The sequence below is a fragment of the Haliotis cracherodii genome, unplaced genomic scaffold (genome assembly GCF_022045235.1).
Source record: "Haliotis cracherodii isolate W230 unplaced genomic scaffold, xgHalCrac1.p SCAF_41, whole genome shotgun sequence".
Lineage (NCBI taxonomy): Eukaryota > Metazoa > Mollusca > Gastropoda > Lepetellida > Haliotidae > Haliotis > Haliotis cracherodii.
The window spans coordinates 999,545-1,021,618 of NW_027266299.1; positions in this window are offsets into that span (position 1 = coordinate 999,545).

A 22,074-nucleotide genomic window follows, 5' to 3' on the forward strand; every position below is an offset into this window, starting at 1 on the left:
TAATCCCCCAAAAAACACCAAAACATCGAAAAAAGCAAAGTCGACTTAACCCTAGCTAACCCCCTAAACCCCTAGGGTTAGCCCTAACCATACCCGTTAAATTGATTTTGGACTCTAACCCTAGTTAAGATCAGTTTAGGTCAAAATAACTGCAAAACGAGCCAAATTAGGGGGGAAATCGTATATATATATATATATATATTATTTTCAGCAATGTATTTTATAATAAATATTGAGTAAAACCTTTGGAGACGTGCCCTAAAATGACACAAAAGAGTACCTAACAAAACCAACAACAGAACACAAACCACTCCCACAACAAAACAAACTGCGCACAAAGACCATAGCAATCACAGCAAATAACAACAAATAAAAAAAAATAAGATTGACAAAAATAAATTGCACTTTCTAACCCTAGTTGCATAGCCATCAAAAACGCCGCAAAACGCAAACGCGCGCACGACAACGGGGAACTGCAGACATCAAAAACACCAACAACGCTCCGCAATGTCCCGGTCCTGCCGCGAAACCTCCAAAAATCCACCAAAACATCGAAAAAAAAGCAACATCGACCTAACCCTAGCTAACCCCCTAACCCCCTAGGGTTAGCCCTAACCATACCCGTTAGCTCGATTTTGGACTCTAACCCTAGCTAAGAGCAGTTTAGGTCAAAATGACCCCAAACGAGCCAAACTAGGTTGAAGAAACGTCTTTTTTCAACCTCCAACCTCCAAACGCACACTCCTAGGGGCACCCAAAGCCATTTCTACCTCTTTCCGCACCTCGTTCTTACAAAATAATAAGTTCAGGTCACAAAGAGCATATGTGCAAAACACATAGACACAATTATTCATACATTCTGGGATTTCAGCGAGGTAATCTCCATTTGGAAATTACCTGAAAAATGCTTTCAGCATCAACTAGAATTAAAACTTGATATTACGAGAAGACCAATACAATACATTATCCAAGTAGATACAATGATCAGATAACCACTACTATCAAACTTTGTTAAAATAGATTTAAAAAAACAAGTTTCACGAATGCATGACCCTGCCCTACGTGGGATCTCCAAAAATCCACCAAAACATCAAAAAACGCAAAGTCCACCTAACCCTAGCTAACACCCTAACCCACTAGGGTTAGCCCTGACCATACTTGTTAGGTCGATTTTGGACTCTAACCCAAGCTGAGACCCTAACCCTAACCCTAACCCCCTATGGTTACCCTAACTATACCCGTTAGGTCGATTTTGGACTCTAACCCAAGCTAAGACCCTAACCCTAACCCTAACGCTAACCCTAATCCCCCAAAAAACACCAAAACATCGAAAAAAGCAAAGTCGACCTAACCCTAGCTAACCCCCTAAACCCCTAGGGTTAGCCCTAACCATACCCGTTAAATCGATTTTGGACTCTAACCCTAGTTAAGATCAGTTTAGGTCAAAATAACTGCAAAACGAGCCAAATTAGGGGGGAAATCGTATATATATATATATATATATATATATTATTTTCAGCAATGTATTTTATAATAAATATTGAGTAAAACCTTTGGAGACGTGCCCTAAAATGACACAAAAGAGTACCTAACAAAACCAACAACAGAACACAAACCACTCCCACAACAAAACAAACTGCGCACAAAGACCATAGCAATCACAGCAAATAACAACAAATAAAAAAAAATAAGATTGACAAAAATAAATTGCACTTTCTAACCCTAGTTGCATAGCCATCAAAAACGCCGCAAAACGCAAACGCGCGCACGACAACGGGGAACTGCAGACATCAAAAACACCAACAACGCTCCGCAATGTCCCGGTCCTGCCGCGAAACCTCCAAAAATCCACCAAAACATCGAAAAAAAAGCAACATCGACCTAACCCTAGCTAACCTCCTAATTCCCTAGGGTTAGCCCTAACCATACCCGTTAGCTCGATTTTGGACTCTAACCCTAGCTAAGAGCAGTTTAGGTCAAAATGACCCCAAACGAGCCAAACTAGGGTGAAGAAACGTCTTTTTTCACCTCCAACCTCCAAACGCACACTCCTAGGGGCACCCAAAGCCATTTCTACCTCTTTCCGCACCTCGTTCTTACAAAATAATAAGTTCAGGTCACAAAGAGCATATGTGCAAAACACATAGACACAATTATTCATACATTCTGGGATTGCAGCGAGGTAATCTCCATTTGGAAATTACCTGAAAAATGCTTTCAGCATCAACTAGAATTAAAACTTGATATTACGAGAAGACCAATACAATACATTATCCAAGTAGATACAATGATCAGATAACCACTACTATCAAACTTTGTTAAAATAGATTTAAAAAAACAAGTTTCACGAATGCATGACCCTGCCCTACGTGGGACCTCCAAAAATCCACCAAAACATCAAAAAACGCAAAGTCCACCTAACCCTAGCTAACACCCTAACCCACTAGGGTTAGCCCTGACGATACTTGTTAGGTCGATTTTGGACTCTAACCCAAGCTGAGACCCTAACCCTAACCCTAACCCCCTATGGTTACCCTAACTATACCCGTTAGGTCGATTTTGGACTCTACCCCAAGCTAAGACCCTAACCCTAACCCTAACGCTAACCCTAATCCCCCCAAAAACACCAAAACATCGAAAAAAGCAAAGTCGACCTAACCCTAGCTAATCCCCTAAACCCCTAGGGTTAGCCCTAACCATACCCGTTAAATCGATTTTGGACTCTAACCCTAGTTAAGATCAGTTTAGGTCAAAATAACTGCAAAACGAGCCAAATTAGTGGGGAAATCGTATATATATATATATATTATTTTCAGCAATGTATTTTATAATAAATATTGAGTAAAACCTTTGGAGACGTGCCCTAAAATGACACAAAAGAGTACCTAACAAAACCAACAACAGAACACAAACCACTCCCACAACAAAACAAACTGCGCACAAAGACCATAGCAATCACAGTAAACAACAACAAATCCAAAAAAATAAGATTGACAAAAATAAATTGCATTTTCTAACCCTAGTTGCATTGCCATCAAAAACGCCACAAAACGCAAACGCGCGCACGACAACGGGGAACTGCAGACATCAAAAACACCAACAACGCTTCGCAATGTCCCGGTCCTGCCGGGAAACCTCCTAAAATCCACCAAAACATCGAAAAAATAGCAAAATCGACCTAACCCTAGCTAACCCCCTAACCCCCTAAGGTTAGCCCTAACCATACCCGTTAGCTCGATTTTGGACTCTAACCCTAGCTAAGAGCAGTTTAGGTCAAAATGACCCCAAACGAGCCAAACTAGGTTGAAGAAACGTCTTTTTTCAACCTCCAACCTCCAAACGCACACTCCTAGGGGCACCCAAAGCCATTTCTTCCTCTTTCCGCACCTCGTTCTTACAAAATAATAAGTTCAGGTCACAAAGAGCATATGTGCAAAACACATAGACACAATTATTCATACATTCTGGGATTGCAGCGAGGTAATCTCCATTTGGAAATTACCTGAAAAATGCTTTCAGCATCAACTAGAATTAAAACTTGATATTACGAGCAGACCAATACTACTACATTATCCAAGTAGATACAATGATCCGATAACAATTACTATCATACTTTGTTAAAATAGATTAAAAAAAACAAGTTTCACGAATGCATGACCCTGCCCTACGTGGGACTTCCAAAAATCCACCAAAACATCGAAAAAAGAAAAGTCGACTTAACCCTAGCTAACACCCTAACCCCCTAGGGTAAGCCCTAACCATACTTGTTAGGTCGATTTTGGACTCTAACCCTAGCTAAAATCAGTTTAGGTCAAAATCACCACAAAACGAGCCAAAATAGGGGGAAATCGTATATATATATATATTATTTTCAGCAATGTATTTTATATTAAATATTGAGTAAAACCTTTGGAGACGTGCCCTAAAATGACACAAAAGAGTACCAAACAAAACCAACAACAAAACACAAACCACTCCCACAACAAAACAAACAGTGCACAAAGACCATAGCAATCACAGTAAACAACAACAAATCCCAAAATAATTAAATAAGATTGACAAAAATAAATTGCACTTTCTAACCCTAGTTGCAGCGCAAACAAAACGTTCAAAAAAACGCCACAAAACGGACACCCGCGCACGACAACGGGGAACTGCAGACATAAAAAATGTCCCGGCCCTGCCGCGAGACCTCCAAAAATCCACCAAAACATCGAAAAAAAAGCAAAGTTGATCTAACCCTAGCTTACCCCCTAATTCCCTAGGGTTAGCCCTAACCATACCCGTTAGCTCGATTTTGGACTCTAACCCTAGCTAAGAGCAGTTTAGGTCAAAATGACCCCAAACGAGCCAAACTAGGGTGAAGAAACGTCTTTTTTCAACCTCCAACCTCCAAACGCACACTCCTAGGGGCACCCAAGGCCATTTCTACCTCTTCTACCTCTATCCACACCTCGTTCTTACAAAATAATAAGTTCAGGTCACAAAGAGCATATGTGCAAAACACATAGACACAATTATTCCACAATAATCTCCATTTGGAAATTACCTGAAAAATGCTTTCAGCATCAACTAGAATTAAAACTTGATATTACGAGCAGACCAATACAATACATTATCCAAGTAGATACAATGATCAGATAACCATTACTATCATACTTTGTTAAAATAGATTAAAAAAACAAGTTTCACGAATGCATGACCCTGCCCTACGTGGGACTTCCAAAAATCCAAAACAAAGAACAGAACACAAACCACTCCCACAACAAAACAAACTGCGCACAAAGACCATAGCAATCACAGTAAACAACAACAAATCCCAAAATAATTAAATAAGATTGACAAAAATAAATTGCACTATCTAACCCTAGTTGCAGCGCAAAGAAAATGCTCAAAAAACGCCACAAAACGCAAACGCGCGCACGACAACGGAGAACTGCAGACATCAAAAACACCAACAACGCTCTGCAATGTCCCGGCCCTGCCGCCAGACCTCCAAAAATCCACCAAAACATCGAAAAAAAAGCAAAATCGACCTAACCCTAGCTAACCCCCTAACCCCCTAGGGTTAACCCTAACCATACCCGTTAGCTCGATTTTGGACTCTAACCCTAGCTAAGAGCAGTTTAGGTCAAAATGACCCCAAACGAGCCAAACTAGGGTGAAGAAACGTCTTTTTTCAACCTCCAACCTCCAAACGCGAACTCCTAGGGGCACCCAAGGCTATTTCTACCTCTTTCCACACCTCGTTCTTACAAAATAATAAGTTCAGGTCACAAAGAGCATATGTGCAATACACATAGACACAATTATTCATACATTCTGGGATATCAGCGAGGTAATCTTCATTTGGAAATTACCTGAAAAATGCTTTCAGCATCAACTAGAATTAAAACTTGATAATACGAGCAGACCAATACAATACATTATCCAAGTAGATACAATAATCAGATAACCATTACTATCATACTTTGTTAAAATAGATTAAAAAAAACAAGTTTCACGAATGCATGACCCTGCCCTACGTGGGACTTCCAAACATCCACCAAAACATCGAAAAACGCAAAGTCGACTTAACCCTAGCTAACCCCCTAACCCCCTAAGGTTAGCCCTAACCATACCCGTTAGCTCGATTTTGGACTCTAACCCTAGCTAAGAGCAGTTTAGGTCAAAATGACCCCAAACAGGCCAAACTAGGGTGAAGAAACGTCTTTTTTCAACCTCCAACCTCCAAACGCACACTCCTAGGAACACCCAAAGCCATTTCTACCTCTTTCCACACCTCGTTCTTACAAAATAATAAGTTCAGGTCACAAAGAGCATATGTGCAAAACACATAGACACAATTATTCATACATTCTGGGATTTCAGCGAGGTAATCTTCATTTGGAAATTACCTGAAAAATGCTTTCAGCATCAACTAGAATTAAAACTTGATAATACGAGCAGACCAATACAATACATTATCCAAGTAGATACAATAATCAGATAACCATTACTATCATACTTTGTTAAAATAGATTAAAAAAAACAAGTTTCACGAATGCATGACCCTGCCCTACGTGGGACTTCCAAAAATCCACCAAAACATCGAAAAAAGAAAAGTCGACTTAACCCTAGCTAACACCCTAACCCCCTAGGGTTAGCCCTAACCATACTTGTTAGGTCGATTTTGGACTCTAACCCTAGCTAAAATCAGTTTAGGTCAAAATCACCACAAAACGAGCCAAAATAGGGGGAAATCGTATATATATATATATATTATTTTCAGCAATGTATTTTATAATAAATATTGAGTAAAACCTTTGGAGACGTGCCCTAAAATGACACAAAAGAGTACCAAACAAAACCAACAACAGAACACAAACCACTCCCACAACAAAACAAACAGCGCACAAAGACCATAGCAATCACAGTAAACAACAACAAATCCCAAAATAATTAAATAAGATTGACAAAAATAAATTGCACTATCTAACCCTAGTTGCAGCGCAAAGAAAATGCTCAAAAAACGCCACAAAACGCAAACGCGCGCACGACAACGGGGAACTGCAGACATCAAAAACACCAACAACGCTCCGGAATGTCCCGGCCCTGCCGCCAGACCTCCAAAAATCCACCAAAACATCGAAAAAAAAGCAAAATCGACCTAACCCTAGCTAACCCCCTAACCCCCTAGGGTTAACCCTAACCATACCCGTTAGCTCGATTTTGGACTCTAACCCTAGCTGAGAGCAGTTTAGGTCAAAATGACCCCAAACGAGCCAAACTGGGGTGAAGAAACGTCTTTTTTCAACCTCCAACCTCCAAACGCACACTCCTAGGGGCACCCAAGGCTATTTCTACCTCTTTCCGCACCTCGTTCTTACAAAATAATAAGTTCAGGTCACAAAGAGCATATGTGCAAAACACATAGACACAATTATTCATACATTCTGGGATTTCAGCGAGGTAATCTTCATTTGGAAATTACCTAAGAAAATGCTTTCAGCATCAACTAGAATTAAAACTTGATAATACGAGCAGACCAATACAATACATTATCCAAGTAGATACAATAATCAGATAACCATTACTATCATACTTTGTTAAAATAGATTAAAAAAAACAAGTTTCACGAATGCATGACCCTGCCCTACGTGGGACTTCCAAACATCCACCAAAACATCGAAAAACGCAAAGTCGACTTAACCCTAGCTAACCCCCTAACCCCCTAGGGTTAGCCCTAACCATACCCGTTAGCTCGATTTTGGACTCTAACCCTAGCTAAGAGCAGTTTAGGTCAAAATGACCCCAAACAGGCCAAACTAGGGTGAAGAAACGTCTTTTTTCAACCTCCAACCTCCAAACGCACACTCCTAGGGACACCCAAAGCCATTTCTACCTCTTTCCACACCTCGTTCTTACAAAATAATAAGTTCAGGTCACAAAGAGCATATGTGCAAAACACATAGACACAATTATTCATACATTCTGGGATTGCAGCGAGGTAATCTCCATTCGGAAATTACCTGAAAAATGCTTTCAGCATCAACTAGAATTAAAACTTGATATTACGAGCAGACCAATACTACTACATTATCCAAGTAGATACAATGATCCGATAACAATTACTATCATACTTTGTTAAAATAGATTAAAAAAAACAAGTTTCACGAATGCATGACCCTGCCCTACGTGGGACTTCCAAAAATCCACCAAAACATCGAAAAACGCAAAGTCGACTTAACCCTATTTAAGCCCCCAACGTCCTAGGATTAAACCCTAACCATACTCTTTAGCTCGATTTTGGACTCTAACCCTAGCTAAGATCAGTTTAGGTCAAAATAACTGCAAAACGAGCCAAAATAGGGGGAAATCGTATATATATATATATTATTTTCAGCAATGTATTTTATATTAAATATTGAGTTAAACCTTTGGAGACGTGCCCTAAAACGACACAAAAGAGTACCAAACAAAACCAACAACAGAACACAAACCACTCCCACAACAAAACAAACTGTGCACAAAGACCATAGCAATCACAGTAAACAACAACAAATCCCAAAATAATTAAATAAGATTGACAAAAATAAATTGCACTTTCTAACCCTAGTTGCTGCGCAAACAAAACGCTCAAAAAACGCCACAAAACGCAAACGTGCGCACGACAACGGGGAACTGCAGACATCAAAAACACCAACAACGCTCCGCAATGTCCCGGCCCTGCCGCCAGACCTCCAAAAATCCACCAAAACATCGAAAAAAAAGCAAAGATGATCTAACCCTAGCTAACCCCCTAACCCCCTAGGGTTAGCCCTAACCATACCCGTTAGCTCGATTTTGGACTCTAACCCTAGCTAAGAGCAGTTTAGGTCAAAATGACCCCAAACGAGCCAAACTAGGGTGAAGAAACGTTATTCGGAAATTACCTGAAAAATGCTTTCAGCATCAACTAGAATTAAAACTTGATATTACGAGCAGACCAATACTACTACATTATCCAAGTAGATACAATGATCCGATAACAATTACTATCATACTTTGTTAAAATAGATTAAAAAAAACAAGTTTCACGAATGCATGACCCTGCCCTACGTGGGACTTCCAAACATCCACCAAAACATCGAAAAACGCAAAGTCGACTTAACCCTATTTAAGCCCCCAACGTACTAGAATTAGCCCTAACCATACCCTTTAGCTCGATTTTGGACTCTAACCCTAGCTAAGATCAGTTTAGGTCAAAATAACTGCAAAACGAGCCAAAATAGGGGGAAATTGTATATATATATATATTATTTTCAGCAATGTATTTTATATTAAATATTGAGTTAAACCTTTGGAGACGTGCCCTAAAACGACAAAAAAGAGTACCAAACAAAACCAACAACAGAACACAAACCACTCCCACAACAAAACAAACTGCGCACAAAGACCATAGCAATCACAGTAAACAACAACAAATCCCAAAATAATTAAATAAGATTGACAAAAATCTTAGGTCAAAATGACCCCAAACGAGCCAAACTAGGGTGAAGAAACGTCTTTTTTCAACCTCCAACCTCCAAACGCACACTCCTAGGGGCACCCAAGGCCATTTCTACCTCTTTCCACACCTCGTTCTTACAAAATAATAAGTTCAGGTCACAAAGAGCATATGTGCAAAACACATAGACACAATTATTCATACATTCTGGGATTGCAGCGAGGTAATCTCCATTCGGAAATTACCTGAAAAATGCTTTCAGCATCAACTAGAATTAAAACTTGATATTACGAGCAGACCAATACTACTACATTATTCAAGTAGATACAATGATCCGATAACAATTACTATCATACTTTGTTAAAATAGATTAAAAAAAACAAGTTTCACGAATGCATGACCCTGCCCTACGTGGGACTTCCAAAAATCCACCAAAACATCGAAAAACGCAAAGTCGACTTAACCCTATTTAAGCCCCCAACGTCCTAGGGTTAGCCCTAACCATACCCTTTAGCTCGATTTTGGACTCTAACCCTAGCTAAGATCAGTTTAGGTCAAAATAACTGCAAAACGGGCCAAAATAGGGGGAAATCATATATATATATATATTATTTTCAGCAATGTATTTTATATTAAATATTGAGTTAAACCTTTGGAGACGTGCCCTAAAACGACACAAAAGAGTACCAAACAAAACCAACAACAGAACACAAACCACTCCCACAACAAAACAAACTGCGCACAAAGACCATAGCAATCACAGTAAACAACAACAAATCCCAAAATAATTAAATAAGATTGACAAAAATAAATTGCACTTTCTAACCCTAGTTGCAGCGCAAACAAAACGCTCAAAAAACGCCGCAAAACGCAAACGTGCGCACGACAACGGGGAACTGCAGACATCAAAAACACCAACAACGCTCCGCAATGTCCCGGTCCTGCCGCCAGACCTCCAAAAATCCACCAAAACATCGAAAAAAAAGCAAAGATGATCTAACCCTAGCTAACCCCCTAACCCCCTAGGGTTAGCCCTAACCATACCCGTTAGCTCGATTTTGGACTCTAACCCTAGCTAAGAGCGGTTTAGGTCAAAATGACCCCAAACGAGCCAAACTAGGGTGAAGAAACGTCTTTTTTCAACCTCCAACCTCCAAACGCACACTCCTAGGGGCACCCAAGGCCATTTCTACCTCTTTCCACACCTCGTTCTTACAAAATAATAAGTTCAGGTCACAAAGAGCATATGTGCAAAACACATAGACACAATTATTCATACATTCTGGGATTGCAGCGAGGTAATCTCCATTCGGAAATTACCTGAAAAATGCTTTCAGCATCAACTAGAATTAAAACTTGATATTACGAGCAGACCAATACTACTACATTATTCAAGTAGATACAATGATCCGATAACAATTACTATCATACTTTGTTAAAATAGATTAAAAAAAACAAGTTTCACGAATGCATGACCCTGCCCTACGTGGGACTTCCAAAAATCCACCAAAACATCGAAAAACGCAAAGTCGACTTAACCCTATTTAAGCCCCCAACGTCCTAGGGTTAGCCCTAACCATACCCTTTAGCTCGATTTTGGACTCTAACCCTAGCTAAGATCAGTTTAGGTCAAAATAACTGCAAAACGAGCCAAAATAGGGGGAAATCATATATATATATATATTATTTTCAGCAATGTATTTTATATTAAATATTGAGTTAAACCTTTGGAGACGTGCCCTAAAACGACACAAAAGAGTACCTAACAAAACCAACAACAGAACACAAACCACTCCCACAACAAAACAAACTGCGCACAAAGACCATAGCAATCACAGTAAACAACAACAAATCCCAAAATAATTAAATAAGATTGACAAAAATAAATTGCACTTTCTAAACCTAGTTGCTGCGCAAACAAAACGCTCAAAAAACGCCACAAAACGCAAACGTGCGCACGACAACGGGGAACTGCAGACATCAAAAACACCAACAACGCTCCGCAATGTCCCGGTCCTGCCGCCAGACCTCCAAAAATCCACCAAAACATCGAAAAAAAAGCAAAGATGATCTAACCCTAGCTACCCCCCTAACGCCTTAGGGTTAGCCCTAACCATACCCGTTAGCTCGATTTTGGACTCTAACCCTAGCTAAGAGCAGTTTAGGTCAAAATGACCCCAAACGAGCCAAACTAGGGTGAAGAAACGTCTTTTTTCAACATCCAACCTCCAAACGCACACTCCTAGGGGCACCCAAGGCCATTTCTACCTCTTTCCACACCTCGTTCTTACAAAATAATAAGTTCAGGTCACAAAGAGCATATGTGCAAAACACATAGACACAATTATTCATACATTCTGGGATTGCAGCGAGGTAATCTCCATTCGGAAATTACCTGAAAAATGCTTTCAGCATCAACTAGAATTAAAACTTGATATTACGAGCAGACCAATACTACTACATTATCCAAGTAGATACAATGATCCAATAACAATTACTATCATACTTTGTTAAAATAGATTAAAAAAAACAAGTTTCACGAATGCATGACCTTGCCCTACGTGGGACTTCCAAAAATCCACCAAAACATCGAAAAACGCAAAGTCGACTTAACCCTATTTAAGCCCCCAACGTCCTAGGGTTAGCCCTAACCATACCCTTTAGCTCGATTTTGGACTCTAACCCTAGCTAAGATCAGTTTAGGTCAAAATAACTGCAAAACGAGCCAAAATAGGGGGAAATCGTATATATATATATATTATTTTCAGCAATGTATTTTATATTAAATATTGAGTTAAACCTTTGGAGACGTGCCCTAAAACGACACAAAAGAGTACCAAACAAAACCAACAACAGAACACAAACCACTCCCACAACAAAACAAACTGCGCACAAAGACCATAGCAATCACAGTAAACAACAACAAATCCCAAAATAATTAAATAAGATTGACAAAAATAAATTGCACTTTCTAACCCTAGTTGCTGCGCAAACAAAACGCTCAAAAAACGCCACAAAACGCAAACGTGCGCACGACAACGGGGAACTGCAGACATCAAAAACACCAACAACGCTCCGCAATGTCCCGGCCCTGCCGCCAGACCTCCAAAAATCCACCAAAACATCGAAAAAAAAGCAAAGATGATCTAACCCTAGCTACCCCCCTAACGCCCTAGGGTTAGCCCTAACCATACCCGTTAGCTCGATTTTGGACTCTAACCCTAGCTAAGAGCAGTTTAGGTCAAAATGACCCCAAACGAGCCAAACTAGGGTGAAGAAACGTCTTTTTTCAACCTCCAACCTCCAAACGCACACTCCTAGGGGCACCCAAGGCCATTTCTACCTCTTTCCACACCTCGTTCTTACAAAATAATAAGTTCAGGTCACAAAGAGCATATGTGCAAAACACATAGACACAATTATTCATACATTCTGGGATTGCAGCGAGGTAATCTCCATTCGGAAATTACCTGAAAAATGCTTTCAGCATCAACTAGAATTAAAACTTGATATTACGAGCAGACCAATACTACTACATTATCCAAGTAGATACAATGATCCAATAACAATTACTATCATACTTTGTTAAAATAGATTAAAAAAAACAAGTTTCACGAATGCATGACCTTGCCCTACGTGGGACTTCCAAAAATCCACCAAAACATCGAAAAACGCAAAGTCGACTTAACCCTATTTAAGCCCCCAACGTCCTAGGGTTAGCCCTAACCATACCCTTTAGCTCGATTTTGGACTCTAACCCTAGCTAAGATCAGTTTAGGTCAAAATAACTGCAAAACGAGCCAAAATAGGGGGAAATCGTATATATATATATATTATTTTCAGCAATGTATTTTATATTAAATATTGAGTTAAACCTTTGGAGACGTGCCCTAAAACGACACAAAAGAGTACCAAACAAAACCAACAACAGAACACAAACCACTCCCACAACAAAACAAACTGCGCACAAAGACCATAGCAATCACAGTAAACAACAACAAATCCCAAAATAATTAAATAAGATTGACAAAAATAAATTGCACTTTCTAACCCTAGTTGCTGCGCAAACAAAACGCTCAAAAAACGCCACAAAACGCAAACGTGCGCACGACAACGGGGAACTGCAGACATCAAAAACACCAACAACGCTCCGCAATGTCCCGGCCCTGCCGCCAGACCTCCAAAAATCCACCAAAACATCGAAAAAAAAGCAAAGATGATCTAACCCTAGCTACCCCCCTAACGCCCTAGGGTTAGCCCTAACCATACCCGTTAGCTCGATTTTGGACTCTAACCCTAGCTAAGAGCGGTTTAGGTCAAAATGACCCCAAACGAGCCAAACTAGGGTGAAGAAACGTCTTTTTTCAACCTCCAACCTCCAAACGCACACTCCTAGGGGCACCCAAGGCCATTTCTACCTCTTTCCACACCTCGTTCTTACAAAATAATAAGTTCAGGTCACAAAGAGCATATGTGCAAAACACATAGACACAATTATTCATACATTCTGGGATTGCAGCGAGGTAATCTCCATTCGGAAATTACCTGAAAAATGCTTTCAGCATCAACTAGAATTAAAACTTGATATTACGAGCAGACCAATACTACTACATTATCCAAGTAGATACAATGATCCAATAACAATTACTATCATACTTTGTTAAAATAGATTAAAAAAAACAAGTTTCACGAATGCATGACCTTGCCCTACGTGGGACTTCCAAAAATCCACCAAAACATCGAAAAACGCAAAGTCGACTTAACCCTATTTAAGCCCCCAACGTCCTAGGGTTAGCCCTAACCATACCCTTTAGCTCGATTTTGGACTCTAACCCTAGCTAAGATCAGTTTAGGTCAAAATAACTGCAAAACGAGCCAAAATAGGGGGAAATCATATATATATATATATTATTTTCAGCAATGTATTTTATATTAAATATTGAGTTAAACCTTTGGAGACGTGCCCTAAAACGACACAAAAGCGTACCAAACAAAACCAACAACAGAACACAAACCACTCCCACAACAAAACAAACTGCGCACAAAGACCATAGCAATCACAGTAAACAACAACAAATCCCAAAATAATTAAATAAGATTGACAAAAATAAATTGCACTTTCTAACCCTAGTTGCTGCGCAAACAAAACGCTCAAAAAACGCCACAAAACGCAAACGTGCGCACGACAACGGGGAACTGCAGACATCAAAAACACCAACAACGCTCCGCAATGTCCCGGCCCTGCCGCCAGACCTCCAAAATCCACCAAAACATCGAAAAAAAAGCAAAGATGATCTAACCCTAGCTAACCCCCTAACCCCCTAGGGTTAGCCCTAACCATACCCGTTAGCTCGATTTTGGACTCTAACCCTAGCTAAGAGCAGTTTAGGTCAAAATGACCCCAAACGAGCCAAACTAGGGTGAAGAAACGTCTTTTTTCAACCTCCAACCTCCAAACGCACACTCCTAGGGGCACCCAAGGCCATTTCTACCTCTTTCCACACCTCGTTCTTACAAAATAATAAGTTCAGGTCACAAAGAGCATATGTGCAAAACACATAGACACAATTATTCATACATTCTGGGATTGCAGCGAGGTAATCTCCATTCGGAAATTACCTGAAAAATGCTTTCAGCATCAACTAGAATTAAAACTTGATATTACGAGCAGACCAATACTACTACATTATTCAAGTAGATACAATGATCCGATAACAATTACTATCATACTTTGTTAAAATAGATTAAAAAAAACAAGTTTCACGAATGCATGACCCTGCCCTACGTGGGACTTCCAAAAATCCACCAAAACATCGAAAAACGCAAAGTCGACTTAACCCTATTTAAGCCCCCAACGTCCTAGGGTTAGCCCTAACCATACCCTTTAGCTCGATTTTGGACTCTAACCCTAGCTAAGATCAGTTTAGGTCAAAATAACTGCAAAACGAGCCAAAATAGGGGGAAATCATATATATATATATATTATTTTCAGCAATGTATTTTATATTAAATATTGAGTTAAACCTTTGGAGACGTGCCCTAAAACGACACAAAAGAGTACCTAACAAAACCAACAACAGAACACAAACCACTCCCACAACAAAACAAACTGCGCACAAAGACCATAGCAATCACAGTAAACAACAACAAATCCCAAAATAATTAAATAAGATTGACAAAAATAAATTGCACTTTCTAACCCTAGTTGCTGCGCAAACAAAACGCTCAAAAAACGCCACAAAACGCAAACGTGCGCACGACAACGGGGAACTGCAGACATCAAAAACACCAACAACGCTCCGCAATGTCCCGGTCCTGCCGCCAGACCTCCAAAAATCCACCAAAACATCGAAAAAAAAGCAAAGATGATCTAACCCTAGCTAACCCCCTAACCCCCTAGGGTTAGCCCTAACCATACCCGTTAGCTCGATTTTGGACTCTAACCCTAGCTAAGAGCGGTTTAGGTCAAAATGACCCCAAACGAGCCAAACTAGGGTGAAGAAACGTCTTTTTTCAACCTCCAACCTCCAAACGCACACTCCTAGGGGCACCCAAGGCCATTTCTACCTCTTTCCACACCTCGTTCTTACAAAATAATAAGTTCAGGTCACAAAGAGCATATGTGCAAAACACATAGACACAATTATTCATACATTCTGGGATTGCAGCGAGGTAATCTCCATTCGGAAATTACCTGAAAAATGCTTTCAGCATCAACTAGAATTAAAACTTGATATTACGAGCAGACCAATACTACTACATTATCCAAGTAGATACAATGATCCAATAACAATTACTATCATACTTTGTTAAAATAGATTAAAAAAAACAAGTTTCACGAATGCATGACCTTGCCCTACGTGGGACTTCCAAAAATCCACCAAAACATCGAAAAACGCAAAGTCGACTTAACCCTATTTAAGCCCCCAACGTCCTAGGGTTAGCCCTAACCATACCCTTTAGCTCGATTTTGGACTCTAACCCTAGCTAAGATCAGTTTAGGTCAAAATAACTGCAAAACGAGCCAAAATAGGGGGAAATCATATATATATATATATTATTTTCAGCAATGTATTTTATATTAAATATTGAGTTAAACCTTTGGAGACGTGCCCTAAAACGACACAAAAGAGTACCTAACAAAACCAACAACAGAACACAAACCACTCCCACAACAAAACAAACTGCGCACAAAGACCATAGCAATCACAGTAAACAACAACAAATCCCAAAATAATTAAATAAGATTGACAAAAATAAATTGCACTTTCTAACCCTAGTTGCTGCGCAAACAAAACGCTCAAAAAACGCCACAAAACGCAAACGTGCGCACGACAACGGGGAACTGCAGACATCAAAAACACCAACAACGCTCCGCAATGTCCCGGCCCTGCCGCCAGACCTCCAAAATCCACCAAAACATCGAAAAAAAAGCAAAGATGATCTAACCCTAGCTAACCCCCTAACCCCCTAGGGTTAGCCCTAACCATACCCGTTAGCTCGATTTTGGACTCTAACCCTAGCTAAGAGCAGTTTAGGTCAAAATGACCCCAAACGAGCCAAACTAGGATGAAGAAACGTCTTTTTTCAACATCCAACCTCCAAACGCACACTCCTAGGGGCACCCAAGGCCATTTCTACCTCTTTCCACACCTCGTTCTTACAAAATAATAAGTTCAGGTCACAAAGAGCATATGTGCAAAACACATAGACACAATTATTCATACATTCTGGGATTGCAGCGAGGTAATCTCCATTCGGAAATTACCTGAAAAATGCTTTCAGCATCAACTAGAATTAAAACTTGATATTACGAGCAGACCAATACTACTACATTATCCAAGTAGATACAATGATCCAATAACAATTACTATCATACTTTGTTAAAATAGATTAAAAAAAACAAGTTTCACGAATGCATGACCCTGCCCTACGTGGGACTTCCAAAAATCCACCAAAACATCGAAAAACGCAAAGTCGACTTAACCCTATTTAAGCCCCCAACGTCCTAGGGTTAGCCCTAACCATACCCTTTAGCTCGATTTTGGACTCTAACCCTAGCTAAGATCAGTTTAGGTCAAAATAACTGCAAAACGAGCCAAAATAGGGGGAAATCATATATATATATATATTATTTTCAGCAATGTATTTTATATTAAATATTGAGTTAAACCTTTGGAGACGTGCCCTAAAACGACACAAAAGAGTACCAAACAAAACCAACAACAGAACACAAACCACTCCCACAACAAAACAAACTGCGCACAAAGACCATAGCAATCACAGTAAACAACAACAAATCCCAAAATAATTAAATAAGATTGACAAAAATAAATTGCACTTTCTAACCCTAGTTGCTGCGCAAACAAAACGCTCAAAAAACGCCACAAAACGCAAACGTGCGCACGACAACGGGGAACTGCAGACATCAAAAACACCAACAACGCTCCGCAATGTCCCGGCCCTGCCGCCAGACCTCCAAAATCCACCAAAACATCGAAAAAAAAGCAAAGATGATCTAACCCTAGCTAACCCCCTAACCCCCTAGGGTTAGCCCTAACCATACCCGTTAGCTCGATTTTGGACTCTAACCCTAGCTAAGAGCAGTTTAGGTCAAAATGACCCCAAACGAGCCAAACTAGGATGAAGAAACGTCTTTTTTCAACATCCAACCTCCAAACGCACACTCCTAGGGGCACCCAAGGCCATTTCTACCTCTTTCCACACCTCGTTCTTACAAAATAATAAGTTCAGGTCACAAAGAGCATATGTGCAAAACACATAGACACAATTATTCATACATTCTGGGATTGCAGCGAGGTAATCTCCATTCGGAAATTACCTGAAAAATGCTTTCAGCATCAACTAGAATTAAAACTTGATATTACGAGCAGACCAATACTACTACATTATCCAAGTAGATACAATGATCCAATAACAATTACTATCATACTTTGTTAAAATAGATTAAAAAAAACAAGTTTCACGAATGCATGACCCTGCCCTACGTGGGACTTCCAAAAATCCACCAAAACATCGAAAAACGCAAAGTCGACTTAACCCTATTTAAGCCCCCAACGTCCTAGGGTTAGCCCTAACCATACCCTTTAGCTCGATTTTGGACTCTAACCCTAGCTAAGATCAGTTTAGGTCAAAATAACTGCAAAACGAGCCAAAATAGGGGGAAATTGTATATATATATATATTATTTTCAGCAATGTATTTTATATTGAATATTGAGTTAAACCTTTGGAGACGTGCCCTAAAACGACACAAAAGAGTACCAAACAAAACCAAGAACAGAACACAAACCACTCCCACAACAAAACAAACTGCGCACAAAGACCATAGCAATCACAGTAAACAACAACAAATCCCAAAATAATTAAATAAGATTGACAAAAATAAATTGCACTTTCTAACCCTAGTTGCAGCGCAAACAAAACGCTCAAAAAACGCCACAAAACGCAAACGTGCGCACGACAACGGGGAACTGCAGACATCAAAAACACCAACAACGCTCCGCAATGTCCCGGTCCTGCCGCCAGACCTCCAAAAATCCACCAAAACATCGAAAAAAAAGCAAAGATGATCTAACCCTAGCTAACCCCCTAACCCCCTAGGGTTAGCCCTAACCATACCCGTTAGCTCGATTTTGGACTCTAACCCTAGCTAAGAGCGGTTTAGGTCAAAATGACCCCAAACGAGCCAAACTAGGGTGAAGAAACGTCTTTTTTCAACCTCCAACCTCCAAACGCACACTCCTAGGGGCACCCAAGGCCATTTCTACCTCTTTCCACACCTCGTTCTTACAAAATAATAAGTTCAGGTCACAAAGAGCATATGTGCAAAACACATAGACACAATTATTCATACATTCTGGGATTGCAGCGAGGTAATCTCCATTCGGAAATTACCTGAAAAATGCTTTCAGCATCAACTAGAATTAAAACTTGATATTACGAGCAGACCAATACTACTACATTATCCAAGTAGATACAATGATCCAATAACAATTACTATCATACTTTGTTAAAATAGATTAAAAAAAACAAGTTTCACGAATGCATGACCTTGCCCTACGTGGGACTTCCAAAAATCCACCAAAACATCGAAAAACGCAAAGTCGACTTAACCCTATTTAAGCCCCCAACGTCCTAGGGTTAGCCCTAACCATACCCTTTAGCTCGATTTTGGACTCTAACCCTAGCTAAGATCAGTTTAGGTCAAAATAACTGCAAAACGAGCCAAAATAGGGGGAAATCATATATATATATATATTATTTTCAGCAATGTATTTTATATTAAATATTGAGTTAAACCTTTGGAGACGTGCCCTAAAACGACACAAAAGAGTACCTAACAAAACCAACAACAGAACACAAACCACTCCCACAACAAAACAAACTGCGCACAAAGACCATAGCAATCACAGTAAACAACAACAAATCCCAAAATAATTAAATAAGATTGACAAAAATAAATTGCACTTTCTAACCCTAGTTGCTGCGCAAACAAAACGCTCAAAAAACGCCACAAAACGCAAACGTGCGCACGACAACGGGGAACTGCAGACATCAAAAACACCAACAACGCTCCGCAATGTCCCGGCCCTGCCGCCAGACCTCCAAAATCCACCAAAACATCGAAAAAAAAGCAAAGATGATCTAACCCTAGCTAACCCCCTAACCCCCTAGGGTTAGCCCTAACCATACCCGTTAGCTCGATTTTGGACTCTAACCCTAGCTAAGAGCAGTTTAGGTCAAAATGACCCCAAACGAGCCAAACTAGGATGAAGAAACGTCTTTTTTCAACATCCAACCTCCAAACGCACACTCCTAGGGGCACCCAAGGCCATTTCTACCTCTTTCCACACCTCGTTCTTACAAAATAATAAGTTCAGGTCACAAAGAGCATATGTGCAAAACACATAGACACAATTATTCATACATTCTGGGATTGCAGCGAGGTAATCTCCATTCGGAAATTACCTGAAAAATGCTTTCAGCATCAACTAGAATTAAAACTTGATATTACGAGCAGACCAATACTACTACATTATCCAAGTAGATACAATGATCCAATAACAATTACTATCATACTTTGTTAAAATAGATTAAAAAAAACAAGTTTCACGAATGCATGACCCTGCCCTACGTGGGACTTCCAAAAATCCACCAAAACATCGAAAAACGCAAAGTCGACTTAACCCTATTTAAGCCCCCAACGTCCTAGGGTTAGCCCTAACCATACCCTTTAGCTCGATTTTGGACTCTAACCCTAGCTAAGATCAGTTTAGGTCAAAATAACTGCAAAACGAGCCAAAATAGGGGGAAATCATATATATATATATATTATTTTCAGCAATGTATTTTATATTAAATATTGAGTTAAACCTTTGGAGACGTGCCCTAAAACGACACAAAAGAGTACCAAACAAAACCAACAACAGAACACAAACCACTCCCACAACAAAACAAACTGCGCACAAAGACCATAGCAATCACAGTAAACAACAACAAATCCCAAAATAATTAAATAAGATTGACAAAAATAAATTGCACTTTCTAACCCTAGTTGCTGCACAAACAAAACGCTCAAAAAACGCCACAAAACGCAAACGTGCGCACGACAACGGGGAACTGCAGACATCAAAAACACCAACAACGCTCCGCAATGTCCCGGCCCTGCCGCCAGACCTCCAAAATCCACCAAAACATCGAAAAAAAAGCAAAGATGATCTAACCCTAGCTAACCCCCTAACCCCCTAGGGTTAGCCCTAACCATACCCGTTAGCTCGATTTTGGACTCTAACCCTAGCTAAGAGCAGTTTAGGTCAAAATGACCCCAAACGAGCCAAACTAGGATGAAGAAACGTCTTTTTTCAACATCCAACCTCCAAACGCACACTCCTAGGGGCACCCAAGGCCATTTCTACCTCTTTCCACACCTCGTTCTTACAAAATAATAAGTTCAGGTCACAAAGAGCATATGTGCAAAACACATAGACACAATTATTCATACATTCTGGGATTGCAGCGAGGTAATCTCCATTCGGAAATTACCTGAAAAATGCTTTCAGCATCAACTAGAATTAAAACTTGATATTACGAGCAGACCAATACTACTACATTATCCAAGTAGATACAATGATCCAATAACAATTACTATCATACTTTGTTAAAATAGATTAAAAAAAACAAGTTTCACGAATGCATGACCCTGCCCTACGTGGGACTTCCAAAAATCCACCAAAACATCGAAAAACGCAAAGTCGACTTAACCCTATTTAAGCCCCCAACGTCCTAGGGTTAGCCCTAACCATACCCTTTAGCTCGATTTTGGACTCTAACCCTAGCTAAGATCAGTTTAGGTCAAAATAACTGCAAAACGAGCCAAAATAGGGGGAAATTGTATATATATATATATTATTTTCAGCAATGTATTTTATATTGAATATTGAGTTAAACCTTTGGAGACGTGCCCTAAAACGACACAAAAGAGTACCAAACAAAACCAAGAACAGAACACAAACCACTCCCACAACAAAACAAACTGCGCACAAAGACCATAGCAATCACAGTAAACAACAACAAATCCCAAAATAATTAAATAAGATTGACAAAAATAAATTGCACTTTCTAACCCTAGTTGCAGCGCAAACAAAACGCTCAAAAAACGCCACAAAACGCAAACGTGCGCACGACAACGGGGAACTGCAGACATCAAAAACACCAACAACGCTCCGCAATGTCCCGGTCCTGCCGCCAGACCTCCAAAAATCCACCAAAACATCGAAAAAAAAGCAAAGATGATCTAACCCTAGCTAACCCCCTAACCCCCTAGGGTTAGCCCTAACCATACCCGTTAGCTCGATTTTGGACTCTAACCCTAGCTAAGAGCGGTTTAGGTCAAAATGACCCCAAACGAGCCAAACTAGGGTGAAGAAACGTCTTTTTTCAACCTCCAACCTCCAAACGCACACTCCTAGGGGCACCCAAGGCCATTTCTACCTCTTTCCACACCTCGTTCTTACAAAATAATAAGTTCAGGTCACAAAGAGCATATGTGCAAAACACATAGACACAATTATTCATACATTCTGG